This window comes from Pomacea canaliculata, linkage group LG8 (genome assembly GCF_003073045.1).
Source record: "Pomacea canaliculata isolate SZHN2017 linkage group LG8, ASM307304v1, whole genome shotgun sequence".
NCBI classification, from domain to species: Eukaryota; Metazoa; Mollusca; class Gastropoda; order Architaenioglossa; family Ampullariidae; genus Pomacea; species Pomacea canaliculata.
Genome location: NC_037597.1, coordinates 21,781,193 through 21,797,671, shown reverse-complemented (window position 1 = coordinate 21,797,671; position 16,479 = coordinate 21,781,193). Strand labels below are relative to the sequence as shown.

The 16,479-nt window shown below is 41.9% G+C and overlaps 1 long non-coding RNA gene across 1 annotated transcript; it reads left to right on the top strand.

Moving 5' to 3' along the window:
• The first annotated feature begins 5,978 nt into the window (after positions 1-5,978).
• On the top strand, positions 5,979-12,875 carry LOC112570316. The gene is made up of 2 exons (XR_003100621.1): positions 5,979-11,214; positions 11,442-12,875. It is a non-coding gene; the product is annotated as an uncharacterized LOC112570316 (long non-coding RNA).
• The last annotated feature ends 3,604 nt before the right edge of the window (positions 12,876-16,479 follow it).

Genomic DNA, 16,479 nt, shown 5'->3' with positions numbered 1-16,479 from the left:
TTGGAACAAATCTGATTTGTAATGGATTTCATCCTGGAAAAGTTATTTTTCCTTATTAATGAATCTCACATGTTCAGAGTGCAACTTTTGTCGGATATGTGTTTACTGTTGTGGGGGGAGGGGAGCAGTTAATGTGTGGATGATTTTCCCAGAAAGCAAGCACGAATCAAAGCGCGCAGCACAGGAAGAAGCTTGTAGGCTGAAAAGGAAGGCATGTTTCTGATGTACCACCCAATGGCGAGGAGGTGTGTGAGCCATGGAAAGGGGAAAAGGTCTTTCAGGCAGCGCAAGCTCCATTGATGCTACAGTCCGGTTGCGGCCGATTCAGGGTTATGGTGTTTCCAAGATTTTTTGTTTACGAATGTGCAGGTCCTGAACAAGTCCACCACAGATGCTGTAAGTAGAGATGAGTTTTTCCAGATGACTGCAACCATTGGAAGAAATCTGACTTTTTTTTAATGGAGCTTACCTTGAAAAATGATTTTGTTGTGAAGGAACCTTACATGTTCAGCACTTATGTTTTGGAAGCAAGGATATTTATTTTCCATGAGTTTGCCAAAAAGTTGTTGTGTTTACTGTTGGGAGGGGAGGGGGCACATTAATGTGTGGATGACTTTCCCAGATAGCAAAAGCAAGGCAAAGTGGGCAGCACAGGAAGAAGCTTGTAGGCTGAAAAGGAAGGCATGTTTCTGATGTACCACCCAATGCGATGAGGTGTGTGAGCCATGGACAGGGGAAAAGTTCTTACAGGAGGACAAGCTCCATTGATGTGGCCGACTCTTTGCGGCAGATGCCTCGGTTGTACTGTTTTACAGAAATCTTTTTTTCCACCAGAGTCGAGGTCCCCAACAAGTCCATCTTTGATGCTGTAAGTGGAGATGAGTTTTACACGCTGAGAGCTGCGACAATTGGAACAAATCTGATTTGTAATGGATTTCATCCTGGAAAAGTTATTTTTCCTTATTAATGAATCTCACATGTTCAGAGTGCAACTTTTGTCGGATATGTGTTTACTGTTGTGGGGGGAGGGGAGCAGTTAATGTGTGGATGATTTTCCCAGAAAGCAAGCACGAATCAAAGCGCGCAGCACAGGAAGAAGCTTGTAGGCTGAAAAGGAAGGCATGTTTCTGATGTACCACCCAATGGCGAGGAGGTGTGTGAGCCATGGAAAGGGGAAAAGGTCTTACAGGCAGCACAAGCTCCATTGATGTGGCAGACTGGTTGCGGCAGATGCCTCGGTTGTACTGTTTTACAGAAATCTTTTCTTCCACCAGAGTCGAGGTCCCCAACAAGTCCATCTTTGATGCTGTAAGTGGAGATGAGTTTTACACGCTGAGAGCTGCGACCATTGGAACAAATCTGATTTGTAATGGATTTCATCCTGGAAAAGTTATTTTTCCTTATTAATGAATCTCACATGTTCAGAGTGCAACTTTTGTCGGATTTTTTATGTTTACTGTTGTGGGAGGAGGGGAGCAGTTAATGTGTGGATGATTTTCCCAGAAAGCAAGCAAGAATCAAAGCGCGCAGCACAGGAAGAAGCTTGTAGGCTGAAAAGGAAGGCATGTTTCTGATGTACCACCCAATGACGATGAGGTGTGTGAGCCATGGAGAGGGGAAAAGTTCTTACAGGCAGGACAAGCTCCATTGATGTGGCAGACTGGTTGCGGCAGATGCCTCGGTTGTACTGTTTTACAGAAATCTTTTTTTCCACCAGAGTCGAGGTCCCCAACAAGTCCATCTTTGATGCTGTAAGTGGAGATGAGTTTTACACGCTGAGAGCTGCGACAATTGGAACAAATCTGATTTGTAATGGATTTCATCCTGGAAAAGTTATTTTTCCTTATTAATGAATCTCACATGTTCAGAGTGCAACTTTTGTCGGATATGTGTTTACTGTTGTGGGGGGAGGGGAGCAGTTAATGTGTGGATGATTTTCCCAGAAAGCAAGCACGAATCAAAGCGCGCAGCACAGGAAGAAGCTTGTAGGCTGAAAAGGAAGGCATGTTTCTGATGTACCACCCAATGGCGAGGAGGTGTGTGAGCCATGGAAAGGGGAAAAGGTCTTACAGGCAGCACAAGCTCCATTGATGTGGCAGACTGGTTGCGGCAGATGCCTCGGTTGTACTGTTTTACAGAAATCTTTTCTTCCACCAGAGTCGAGGTCCCCAACAAGTCCATCTTTGATGCTGTAAGTGGAGATGAGTTTTACACGCTGAGAGCTGCGACCATTGGAACAAATCTGATTTGTAATGGATTTCATCCTGGAAAAGTTATTTTTCCTTATTAATGAATCTCACATGTTCAGAGTGCAACTTTTGTCGGATTTTTTATGTTTACTGTTGTGGGAGGAGGGGAGCAGTTAATGTGTGGATGATTTTCCCAGAAAGCAAGCAAGAATCAAAGCGCGCAGCACAGGAAGAAGCTTGTAGGCTGAAAAGGAAGGCATGTTTCTGATGTACCACCAATGACGATGAGGTGTGTGAGCCATGGAGAGGGGAAAAGTTCTTACAGGCAGGACAAGCTCCATTGATGTGGCAGACTGTTTGCGGCAGATGCCTCGGTTGTACTGTTTACAGAAATCTTTTTTTCCACCAGAGTCGAGGTCCCAACAAGTCCATCTTTGATGCTGTAAGTGGAGATGAGTTTTACACGCTGAGAGCTGCGACAATTGGAACAAATCTGATTTGTAATGGATTTCATCCTGGAAAAGTTATTTTTCCTTATTAATGAATCTCACATGTTCAGAGTGCAACTTTTGTCGGATATGTGTTTACTGTTGTGGGGGGAGGGGAGCAGTTAATGTGTGGATGATTTTCCCAGAAAGCAAGCACGAATCAAAGCGCGCAGCACAGGAAGAAGCTTGTAGGCTGAAAAGGAAGGCATGTTTCTGATGTACCACCCAATGGCGAGGAGGTGTGTGAGCCATGGAAAGGGGAAAAGGTCTTACAGGCAGCACAAGCTCCATTGATGTGGCAGACTGGTTGCGGCAGATGCCTCGGTTGTACTGTTTTACAGAAATCTTTTCTTCCACCAGAGTCGAGGTCCCCAACAAGTCCATCTTTGATGCTGTAAGTGGAGATGAGTTTTACACGCTGAGAGCTGCGACCATTGGAACAAATCTGATTTGTAATGGATTTCATCCTGGAAAGTTATTTTTCCTTATTAATGAATCTCACATGTTCAGAGTGCAACTTTTGTCGGATTTTTTATGTTTACTGTTGTGGGAGGAGGGGAGCAGTTAATGTGTGGATGATTTTCCCAGAAAGCAAGCAAGAATCAAAGCGCGCAGCACAGGAAGAAGCTTGTAGGCTGAAAAGGAAGGCATGTTTCTGATGTACCGACCAATGGCGAGGAGGTGTGTGAGCCATGGAGAGGGGAAAAGGTCTTTCAGGCAGCGCAAGCTCCATTGATGCAGCAGTCTGGTTGCGGCCGATTGAGGGTTATGGTGTTTCCAAGATTTTTTGTTTACGAATGTGCAGGTCCCGAACAAGTCCACCACAGATGCTGTAAGTAGAGATGAGTTTTTCCAGATGACTGCAACCATTGGAAGAAATCTGATTTTTTTTTAATGGAGCTTACCTTGGAAAATGATTTTGTTGTGAAGGAACCTTACATGTTCAGCACTTATGTTTTGGAAGCAAGGATATTTATTTTCCATGAGTTTGCCAAAAAGTTGTTGTGTTTACTGTTGGGAGGGGAGGGGGCACATTAATGTGTGGATGACTTTCCCAGATAGCAAAAGCAAGGCAAAGTGGGCAGCACAGGAAGAAGCTTGTAGGCTGAAAAGGAATGCATGTTTCTGATGTACCACCCAATGATGATGAGATGTGTGAGCCATGGAGAGGGGAAAAGTTCTTACAGGCAGGACAAGCTCCATTGATGTGGCAGACTGGTTGCGGCAGATGCCTCGGTTGTACTGTTTTACAGAAATCTTTTCTTCCGCCAGAGTCGAGGTCCCCAACAAGTCCATCTTTGATGCTGTAAGTGGAGATGAGTTTTACACGCTGAGAGCTGCGACCATTGGAACAAATCTGATTTGTAATGGATTTCATCCTGGAAAAGTTATTTTTCCTTATTAATGAATCTCACATGTTCAGAGTGCAACTTTTGTCGGATTTGTGTTTACTGTTGTGGGGGGAGGGGAGCAGTTAATGTGTGGATGATTTTCCCAGAAAGCAAGCACGAATCAAAGCGCGCAGCACAGGAAGAAGCTTGTAGGCTGAAAAGGAAGGCATGTTTCTGATGTACCGACCAATGGCGAGGAGGTGTGTGAGCCATGGAGAGGGGAAAAGGTCTTTCAGGCAGCGCAAGCTCCATTGATGTGGCAGACTCTTTGCGGCAGATGCCTCGGTTGTACTGTTTTACAGAAATCTTTTCTTCCACCAGAGTCGAGGTCCCCAACAAGTCCATCTTTGATGCTGTAAGTGGAGATGAGTTTTACACGCTGAGAGCTGCGACCATTGGAACAAATCTGATTTGTAATGGATTTCATCCTGGAAAAGTTATTTTTCCTTATTAATGAATCTCACATGTTCAGAGTGCAACTATTGTCGGATTTGTGTTTACTGTTGTGGGGGGAGGGGAGCAGTTAATGTGTGGATGATTTTCCCAGAAAGCAAGCACGAATCAAAGCGCGCAGCACAGGAAGAAGCTTGTAGGCTGAAAAGGAAGGCATGTTTCTGATGTACCACCCAATGGCGAGGAGGTGTGTGAGCCATGGAAAGGGGAAAAGGTCTTTCAGGCAGCACAAGCTCCATTGATGCGGCAGTCCGGTTGCGGCCGATTGAGGGTTATGGTGTTTCCAAGATTTTTTGTTTACGAATGTGCAGGTCCTGAACAAGTCCACCACAGACGCTGTAAGTAGAGATGAGTTTTTCCAGATGACTGCAACCATTGGAAGAAATCTGACTTTTTTTTAATGGAGCTTACCTTGAAAAATGATTTTGTTGTGAAGGAACCTTACATGTTCAGCACTTATGTTTTGGAAGCAAGGATATTTATTTTTCCATGAGTTTGCCAAAAAGTTGTTGTGTTTACTGTTGGGAGGGGAGGGGGCACATTAATGTGTGGATGACTTTCCCAGATAGCAAAAGCAAGGCAAAGTGGGCAGCACAGGAAGAAGCTTGTAGGCTGAAAAGGAAGGCATGTTTCTGCTGTACCACCCAATGGCGATGAGGTGTGTGAGCCATGGACAGGGGAAAAGTTCTTACAGGCAGCACAAGCTCCATTGATGTGGCAGACTGGTTGCGGCAGATGCCTCGGTTGTACTGTTTTACAGAAATCTTTTCTTCCACCAGAGTCGAGGTCCCCAACAAGTCCATCTTTGATGCTGTAAGTGGAGATGAGTTTTACACGCTGAGAGCTGCGACCATTGGAACAAATCTGATTTGTAATGGATTTCATCCTGGAAAAGTTATTTTTCCTTATTAATGAATCTCACATGTTCAGAGTGCAACTTTTGTCGGATTTGTGTTTACTGTTGTGGGGGGAGGGGAGCAGTTAATGTGTGGATGATTTTCCCAGAAAGCAAGCACGAATCGAAGCGCGCAGCACAGGAAGAAGCTTGTAGGCTGAAAAGGAAGGCATGTTTCTGATGTACCACCCAATGGCGAGGAGGTGTGTGAGCCATGGAAAGGGGAAAAGGTCTTTCAGGCAGCGCAAGCTCCATTGATGCGGCAGTCCGGTTGCGGCCGATTGAGGGTTATGGTGTTTCCAAGATTTTTTGTTTACGAATGTGCAGGTCCTGAACAAGTCCACTACAGATGCTGTAAGTAGAGATGAGTTTTTCCAGATGACTGCAACCATTGGAAGAAATCTGATTTTTTTTTAATGGAGCTTACCTTGGAAAATGATTTTGTTGTGAAGGAACCTTACATGTTCAGCACTTATGTTTTGGAAGCAAGGATATTTATTTTCCATGAGTTTGCCAAAAAGTTGTTGTGTTTACTGTTGGAGGGGAGGGGCACATTAATGTGTGGATGACTTTCCCAGATAGCAAAAGCAAGTCAAAGTGGGCAGCACAGGAAGAAGCTTGTAGGCTGAAAAGGAAGGCATGTTTCTGCTGTACCACCCAATGGCGATGAGGTGTGTGAGCCATGGACAGGGGAAAAGTTCTTACAGGCAGCACAAGCTCCATTGATGTGGCAGACTGGTTGCGGCAGATGCCTCGGTTGTACTGTTTTACAGAAATCTTTTCTTCCACCAGAGTCGAGGTCCCCAACAAGTCCATCTTTGATGCTGTAAGTGGAGATGAGTTTTACACGCTGAGAGCTGCGACCATTGGAACAAATCTGATTTGTAATGGATTTCATCCTGGAAAAGTTATTTTTCCAGGATTAATGAATCTCACATGTTCAGAGTGCAACTTTTGTCGGATTTGTGTTTACTGTTGTGGGGGGAGGGGAGCAGTTAATGTGTGGATGATTTTCCCAGAAAGCAAGCACGAATCGAAGCGCGCAGCACAGGAAGAAGCTTGTAGGCTGAAAAGGAAGGCATGTTTCTGATGTACCACCCAATGGCGAGGAGGTGTGTGAGCCATGGAAAGGGGAAAAGGTCTTTCAGGCAGCGAGAGCTCCATTGATGCGGCAGTCCGGTTGCGGCCGATTGACGGTTATGGTGTTTCCAAGATTTTTTGTTTACGAATGTGCAGGTCCTGAACAAGTCCACCACAGATGCTGTAAGTAGAGATGAGTTTTTCCAGATGACTGCAACCATTGGAAGAAATCTGATTTTTTTTAATGGAGCTTACCTTGAAAAATGATTTTGTTGTGAAGGAACCTTACATGTTCAGCACTTATGTTTTGGAAGCAAGGATATTTATTTTCCATGAGTTTGCCAAAAAGTTGTTGTGTTTACTGTTGGGAGGGGAGGGGCACATTAATGTGTGGATGACTTTCCCAGATAGCAAAAGCAAGGCAAAGTGGGCAGCACAGGAAGAAGCTTGTAGGCTGAAAAGGAAGGCATGTTTCTGATGTACCACCCAATTGCGATGAGGTGTGTGAGCCATGGAGAGGGGAAAAGTTCTTACAGGCAGGACAAGCTCCATTGATGTGGCAGACTGGTTGCGGCAGATGCCTCGGTTGTACTGTTTTACAGAAATCTTTTCTTCCACCAGAGTCGAGGTCCCCAACAAGTCCATCTTTGATGCTGTAAGTGGAGATGAGTTTTACACGCTGAGAGCTGCGACCATTGGAACAAATCTGATTTGTAATGGATTTCATCCTGGAAAAGTTATTTTTCCTTATTAATGAATCTCACATGTTCAGAGTGCAACTTTTGTCGGATTTGTGTTTACTGTTGTGGGGGGAGGGGAGCAGTTAATGTGTGGATGATTTTCCCAGAAAGCAAGCACGAATCAAAGCGCGAAGCACAGGAAGAAGCTTGTAGGCTGAAAAGGAAGGCATGTTTCTGATGTACCGACCAATGGCGAGGAGGTGTGTGAGCCATGGAGAGGGGAAAAGGTCTTTCAGGCAGCGCAAGCTCCATTGATGCAGCAGTCTGGTTGCGGCCGATTGACGGTTATGGTGTTTCCAAGATTTTTTGTTTACGAATGTGCAGGTCCTGAACAAGTCCACCACAGATGCTGTAAGTAGAGATGAGTTTTTCCAGATGACTGCAACCATTGGAAGAAATCTGACTTTTTTTTAATGGAGCTTACCTTGAAAAATGATTTTGTTGTGAAGGAACCTTACATGTTCAGCACTTATGTTTTGGAAGCAAGGATATTTATTTTCCATGAGTTTGCCAAAAAGTTGTTGTGTTTACTGTTGGGAGGGGAGGGGGCAAATTAATGTGTGGATGACTTTCCCAGATAGCAAAAGCAAGGCAAAGTGGGCAGCACAGGAAGAAGCTTGTAGGCTGAAAAGGAAGGCATGTTTCTGATGTACCACCCAATTGCGATGAGGTGTGTGAGCCATGGACAGGGGAAAAGTTCTTCAGGAAGAACAAGCTCCATTGATGTGGCCGACTCTTTGCAGCAGATGCCTCGGTTGTACTGTTTTACAGAAATCTTTTTTTCCACCAGAGTCGAGGTCCCCAACAAGTCCATCTTTGATGCTGTAAGTGGAGATGAGTTTTACACGCTGAGAGCTGCGACCATTGGAACAAATCTGATTTGTAATGGATTTCATCCCGGAAATGTTATTTTTCCTTATTAATGAATCTCACATGTTCAGAGTGCAACTTTTGTCGGATTTATGTTTACTGTTGTGGGGGGAGGGGAGCAGTTAATGTGTGGATGATTTTCCCAGAAAGCAAGCACGAATCAAAGCGCGCAGCACAGGAAGAAGCTTGTAGGCTGAAAAGGAAGGCATGTTTCTGATGTACCACCCAATGGCGAGGAGGTGTGTGAGCCATGGAAAGGGGAAAAGGTCTTTCAGGCAGCGCAAGCTCCATTGATGCTACAGTCCGGTTGCGGCCGATTCAGGGTTATGGTGTTTCCAAGATTTTTTGTTTACGAATGTGCAGGTCCTGAACAAGTCCACCACAGATGCTGTAAGTAGAGATGAGTTTTTCCAGATGACTGCAACCATTGGAAGAAATCTGACTTTTTTTTAATGGAGCTTACCTTGAAAAATGATTTTGTTGTGAAGGAACCTTACATGTTCAGCACTTATGTTTTGGAAGCAAGGATATTTATTTTCCATGAGTTTGCCAAAAAGTTGTTGTGTTTACTGTTGGGAGGGGAGGGGGCACATTAATGTGTGGATGACTTTCCCAGATAGCAAAAGCAAGGCAAAGTGGGCAGCACAGGAAGAAGCTTGTAGGCTGAAAAGGAAGGCATGTTTCTGATGTACCACCCAATGACGATGAGGTGTGTGAGCCATGGAGAGGGGAAAAGTTCTTACAGGCAGGACAAGCTCCATTGATGTGGCAGACTGGTTGCGGCAGATGCCTCGGTTGTACTGTTTTACAGAAATCTTTTTTTCCACCAGAGTCGAGGTCCCCAACAAGTCCATCTTTGATGCTGTAAGTGGAGATGAGTTTTACACGCTGAGAGCTGCGACAATTGGAACAAATCTGATTTGTAATGGATTTCATCCTGGAAAAGTTATTTTTCCTTATTAATGAATCTCACATGTTCAGAGTGCAACTTTTGTCGGATATGTGTTTACTGTTGTGGGGGGAGGGGAGCAGTTAATGTGTGGATGATTTTCCCAGAAAGCAAGCACGAATCAAAGCGCGCAGCACAGGAAGAAGCTTGTAGGCTGAAAAGGAAGGCATGTTTCTGATGTACCACCCAATGGCGAGGAGGTGTGTGAGCCATGGAAAGGGGAAAAGGTCTTACAGGCAGCACAAGCTCCATTGATGTGGCAGACTGGTTGCGGCAGATGCCTCGGTTGTACTGTTTTACAGAAATCTTTTCTTCCACCAGAGTCGAGGTCCCCAACAAGTCCATCTTTGATGCTGTAAGTGGAGATGAGTTTTACACGCTGAGAGCTGCGACCATTGGAACAAATCTGATTTGTAATGGATTTCATCCTGGAAAAGTTATTTTTCCTTATTAATGAATCTCACATGTTCAGAGTGCAACTTTTGTCGGATTTTTTATGTTTACTGTTGTGGGAGGAGGGGAGCAGTTAATGTGTGGATGATTTTCCCAGAAAGCAAGCAAGAATCAAAGCGCGCAGCACAGGAAGAAGCTTGTAGGCTGAAAAGGAAGGCATGTTTCTGATGTACCGACCAATGGCGAGGAGGTGTGTGAGCCATGGAGAGGGGAAAAGGTCTTTCAGGCAGCGCAAGCTCCATTGATGCAGCAGTCTGGTTGCGGCCGATTGAGGGTTATGGTGTTTCCAAGATTTTTTGTTTACGAATGTGCAGGTCCCGAACAAGTCCACCACAGATGCTGTAAGTAGAGATGAGTTTTTCCAGATGACTGCAACCATTGGAAGAAATCTGATTTTTTTTTAATGGAGCTTACCTTGGAAAATGATTTTGTTGTGAAGGAACCTTACATGTTCAGCACTTATGTTTTGGAAGCAAGGATATTTATTTTCCATGAGTTTGCCAAAAAGTTGTTGTGTTTACTGTTGGGAGGGGAGGGGGCACATTAATGTGTGGATGACTTTCCCAGATAGCAAAAGCAAGGCAAAGTGGGCAGCACAGGAAGAAGCTTGTAGGCTGAAAAGGAAGGCATGTTTCTGATGTACCACCCAATGGCGATGAGGTGTGTGAGCCATGGACAGGGGAAAAGTTCTTACAGGCAGCACAAGCTCCATTGATGTGGCAGACTCTTTGCGGCAGATGCCTCGGTTGTACTGTTTTACAGAAATCTTTTCTTCCACCAGAGTCGAGGTCCCCAACAAGTCCATCTTTGATGCTGTAAGTTGACATGAATTTTACACGCTGAGAGCTGCGACCATTGGAACAAATCTGATTTGTAATGGATTTCATCCTGGAAAAGTTATTTTTCCTTATTAATGAATCTCACATGTTCAGAGTGCAACTTTTGTCAGATTTGTGTTTACTGTTGTGGGGGGGGGGGAGCAGTTAATGTGTGGATGATTTTCCCAGAAAGCAAGCACGAATCAAAGCGCGCAGCACAGGAAGAAGCTTGTAGGCTGAAAAGGAAGGCATGTTTCTGATGTACCACCCAATGGCGAGGAGGTGTTGGAAGCCATGGAGAGGGAAAAAGGTCTTTCAGGCAGCGCTAGCTCCATTGATGCGGCAGTCCGGTTGCGGCCGATTGAGGGTTATGGTGTTTCCAAGATTTTTTGTTTACGAATGTGCAGGTCCTGAACAAGTCCACCACAGATGCTGTAAGTAGAGATGAGTTTTTCCAGATGACATCAACCATTGGAAGAAATCTGATTTTTTTTTAATGGAGCTTATCTTGAAAAATGATTTTGTTATGAAGGAACCTTACATGTTCAGCACTTATGTTTTGGAAGCAACGATATTTATTTTCCATCAGTTTGCCGAAAAGATGTTGTGTTTACTGTTGGGAGGGGAGGGGGCACATTAATGTGTGGATGACTTTCCTAGATAGCAAAAGCAAGGCAAAGTGGGCAGCACAGGAAGAAGCTTGTAGGCTGAAAAGGAAGGCATGTTTCTGATGTACCACTCAATGGCGACGAGGTGTGTGAGCCATGGAGAGGGGAAAAGTTCTTACAGGCAGCACAAGCTCCATTGATGTGGCAGACTGGTTGCGGCAGAAGCCTCGGTTGTACTGTTTTACAGAAATCTTTTCTTCCACCAGAGTCGAGGTCCCCAGTAAGTTCATCTTTGATTCTGTATACAGTAAGTGGAGATGTGTCTTAGAGATACCTTTTGGTATTCAAGCTAATCTGATTTTGAAATGATTGTAACCTTAATTTCTTATTAAAGAACCCTCAGTATTTAATATTAGTTTTTTATTGGTGTAATGATTTTTAGCTTCATTTAGTTTATGGATATGTTTTCTTTTTCATAGGTTGCTCGTTAATGTATTGCTTTTCTAGGTAGTGAAAAGACTACAGGAAGCAGCTTTTAGACTTAAAAGGAAGAGAGTTTTCCAATGTATCACGTCATGCTGGTGAGGTTACTGATGGGGAGACCAAAAGTTTTCCAGGCAGCACAAGCTTCATTTGTGTTGAAAGTTGTTTTCAACAGATTCTATGGTTGTACTATTTTAGGACAATTTTGTCTTTGAAAATGAAGATTCTTAACATATTGATCATAGATTCTGTGAGGGGACATGAATTTTGCAGACACATGGAGCAATTGAAATGCGTCTGATTTTAAATGACTTTGTTCATTTCAGTGTTATAGAAGTGATTGAATACTAGAGGAAATTTTTATTGTGATATTTTTTTATTAATTTTGCTGTAATGATATGTTGTCTGTCATTATTTTAATTAAAGCATATTGCGGGGACTCATGTGTTGGGGAGGAATGTGTAAGTGGCTTTCCCAGAGAGTGAACCTAGAAATAGTCAATAGTATAGAAAGAAGAATATAGGAAGAGGAATGTCAGTAGGACTGAAGAGTTGTATAATTTTTATTTTCACATTGTTTTTTAATGTTGAGTGGGAGATAAAAGTTTTTGTCAGTGATAGTGGTGATACAGAACCATATTTGAAAAAAAAAAGAAATTTTCTAACATTCAGTTCTTTTGGACGATTTAAAAGTGTTTTTTTCTGTTTCTTCAGAGACACCAAAAAGAAAAATAGAACATGATGTTTTAGAGGAAGTTGTATTATCCTGATTACATGCTTCCTTTGTTGTGAGTTTGGTTTTAATAGTAATGACTATCATGAAATTAATTCATTGTTTTTTGTGAATGGGATAAAGAGTGCCCACAAGATATTGTAATGCATGTTATGATGGCATAATACCTGCAACTATTTTGCATAAAGAGATAAATTTCTGGTATCTTGTGTATGCATTGTTCTTTTTAACTAGCTTTTGTGAAACTGATGTAAACAATAGCCTGTGTTATTCAAAGGTAAAGAAGGACTGAAGAACCAGAACAGCACTTAGACACGAGTTGTTACATCCTTCTTCTTAGCAACAAGTTGAAATCAAATTTTGACATGCTTAAAGGCCTTTGATTTAATACCAACATGCAATTATCAAAGAAATGAGACAATTGATTTTATACATTTAAACCAAATGCATATGAAGAATTTACTTCATTACCTTTTTCCTTCATTTGCATATAAAGACCAGTCTCCCTATCTTTCCCTCTCTAGTATACAGACTTCCCTTCCTCGACCCATACCACAACAGATGCACACAGACTTTTGCAGCAGGAATGACCCTGATCAATAATCTGAATTACTTGACAATAGTCCCGTTGAAGTTGTGTGCAGCCATGAGAACTGTCGCTACTGATTATTTCCAATCATCGTTGTAGTCTGTACTCTCAGCAAATAAAAATGTTTTGAAAAGCAATATGTCAAACTAATTTTACTTAGGGCTTCACATTTATTATAAGATTTGCCTCTGGATATTTAAAGAGGTTCTTGCTATCCCCTCCACAAACAATGTAATTCCTGACAGTATATCCTCGAGGGAAAATATAAGTATTCGCCTTGCATATGCCCTTGCGCACAGAGCAAGTATCCTTAAAAAAAGGAGAGGAACCACATGCCATCTCCCTCTCTCCTTGTTTTATAATGGGAAGTATTCATTGGTCCAGGATGCAGCCACTGGTCTGAATGAGATTTTATCCAGGTTGAATGCAGACTCGTGGTATGTCCACCAGTGTGGCTCATTTGGACACTTTCACAGCTACAGACTTAAAAATACAGAACACCAGACTCAACAAAGATGTATAACGATGAATCTTATGGAGCAACTGGACACCAGTTTACTCTCTTGACATTATGTCCATCTTCATCAGACTCCCAACAGAAACCTCAATCTTCACAGCTGAACTGCTATACAGCTCTTCAGACAGTGCACCCGAAAATGAGGGACATGACACAATGACAATAACTTGTAATTTTAGACTCACTGTCAGAACTCAAGGTGCTAAAAGTAAAAAACATGTCACACTGATACTGATGCAGTGTACAAGATGCTGTCTCATAAATAAGACTAACAAAGAAAATGTGGACATCAGATTTCTCTGGTTTTGATCCTACCACACTGAAGCTAAAGGGAATAAAGAAACTGATAAAACTAGTTTGATTGGCAGTAAAATAAAATACCAATCCCAATCTAAACATTGTTATTTTATCAGCAAAGAGAAGAATAGCTAAAAAGCTAGCAATGAAAATAAGGTGACAAGAGCAATATAAAAATGAAGGCAGAGGAAGTAGGAGATTTGGATGGCCAACCTACTAATACCCGACTTTTCTTCAAATCAGTTAGATCACCCAAACCAAAATAGCTAGAATGTGGCTTAACTGAGAATAACTAGATTAAAACACCTGTGGTGACAGACTTTGCAAATGAAATCAAGAAAGAGAAGAACTCAAACAGGTCTGAGATAAATATAGACTGCCATTTAACTTTAGCTGCCACCAAGAGAGCCATTAAAAATTGTACTCTGCTATAATTAGTGACAACAATGGTGGCAAGCCATCCTAATTCAAAATTCATAAAAAAAGTACAGACTGGATAACATCCCCTTAAAAAGGTGTCAAAAGTAAATTAATAATACTGCTAACCTAGCATAACCATATAAATTTTAATATCTTCGAAACAAAACTAGGAAATATTAATTTGGGTTCCTCCACTCATATACAACCAGAATTATAACCAAACATAAGGTAGGGTAGAAGTAAATTAAGTAAATGTGTAAACTCTTAAAAGCATGGCCACGAAGGTACATAATAGCAAAGGCAAAAACAGTATTAGAGAAAACTAAAGCAATAAACTGTTGAAGATCCTTAAAACAAAATAATATACTAAATAAATAAAGTATAGATCTAGGGCAACATAAAGGACCTGGCAACCATTACAATACACCACCACTGCACACTTGGTATGTCTTCTAGACACCAGGTTCAAAAGAAAATGTCCAAGAGGTCTGAACGCCATTCTATAACTTCGGAAACAAGACACTTTTCTTTGAGCTCCCGATTTTGCGTGATTACTGTATAGATCAAGGCAGTCCATTTACACAAAACAGCAAGGTTCAATACAAATGACTAATTAATCTTTATTAATGAAGATTATTGTGCAAGCAGAATACCCAATATAGCTGTGATTTAACTGGCAGGTGCACGCCTAATGGAGCCAGAAAACAGTACTGTTATTGGTATTATTGCACGAACACACTGTTTCCGGTATCCTGGCTGATATTTATAGAGGAAACGTCATCTGTCCAAGGACCAATCGATTGACTTTTTTTTTTTTTAACTTTTGTGTTGTGAAGGCGTAAGGACAAAAACTAAAGAAAACAAAATTTTATTTGTATCCACATCAAGAAAGATATAATGCTGGTGACATTTACAAGGACGCTACTGTTCTCATAAGACGAAATGAAAGGGACAACAAAACTCTATGTCGCCTATGAACTCTTTCCAACCTCACAGCCAGCATCACAACAACGCAAATTAAATGCCAAATCTGGTTCTGACCAGTTTTGTGTTCTAAAAATATCCTTTGCCGTCTGTTTATTATGACGCAGTAAACGTCTTACTTCTTTATACATCCGCTCAACATAATGTTTACATAGCTAAAGATTATTCATTAAATGAAATACATTGATAAGAAGATTACAAACAATAATAATGTTTCATGCATATGTTACAAATATTTTTATTACTTGTTAATTTCAGTAAATCTTTGAGACCACACTTAGAACTATATCTTTGCGCCTTTGCGCTGGCGCGACGCAAACTGCAGCGTCGTAGTTTTGGGCGGTGGATGGTGGCGAAGGGTTGTGTGTCGTAGTGCTGCTGAATTTTCGTTGTTGTTGGTATTCTGATTTTCTTGACGAAGGTTCCTGACTTCGGGGTGATTGACTCGAACGAAAAAAGGGCATCGAGCAGTTTGTCTTGGAGCGATGGGGGAGACGGTTGAGAGATGAGAAGTTTGCGTTCAACGTTTTTTTTCTGTTGCTATGTCGGAAGGTCTGGTAAGGTTGCGCAGTTTAAACGTTGCTGAACAGCTTATGGGTGTCGAATTTCTGTATTCTTTATTTTTAATATATGACGAGCGTATTTGATTTGGTGTTTCAATTCGTACGTGAAAAATTGCCAGGATGTACAAAAGTTGTGATGTAAGAACAAAGCGATCGATGGATGCGGGGAATGTCTATGTCTATTCATTGCTTCAAAAAAGAACATGTGTTAGGAAGATAAAGGTACTATATCTGAAGTATAGGCCAGTACGCAAAAGAGATGCGTTTATTTTCTGCTAGACGTTTCAAACTGTTAAATTTGAAGGTGGTGTGATGTATATGGAGGGGGTGAAGGTTTGCCTTGCAGACAAAATATGGATGAATAAAGGTATGATTTTGTGGAATAATTAGCAGTTTGAGTTTTTCATCAGATGGCAACAGTACGGAGATGCTGAGATAGTCTTCAAATGTAGTGTAATGGGATGTATAGCCAAGATTGATAGTGTGCTTTAGATGCCTATAAAGAGGATGAATGAATTGCTAATAGTTTTCTATTCTTTCCTGTCTCCTTACATGCTGTTCAAGAGAACGGGATTTCTAGCTTCATAAAAGGTGAACCTTGAAAGGTTATGAAAGTGACCAAGGACCGAAAGCATGATGTCAGTTGCTTGCCTTACAGATGCATGGAAGTGGTATGAATTTCAGAGGATAATTGAGGTCAACTGCATTCTTTTCATGCATTTACTTTTGTTGACAGTAAGTTTGCAATCAGATATGATTCTGTGATCGTCTCAGATACAGGTATTGGCACTAGAAATGTATGGAAATATCCAGCAAGATTAGTGCTCGGTTTGAGTCATCTTAGAGTTTATGAACATTACATGAAGGGAGTTTCAAGTTACGAACAAAATAACAAAACCGTTGCTTTCCAATAGTCTTGAATCACTTGGCTTTAGGTCAAGTGATTATAGGATTAATTGT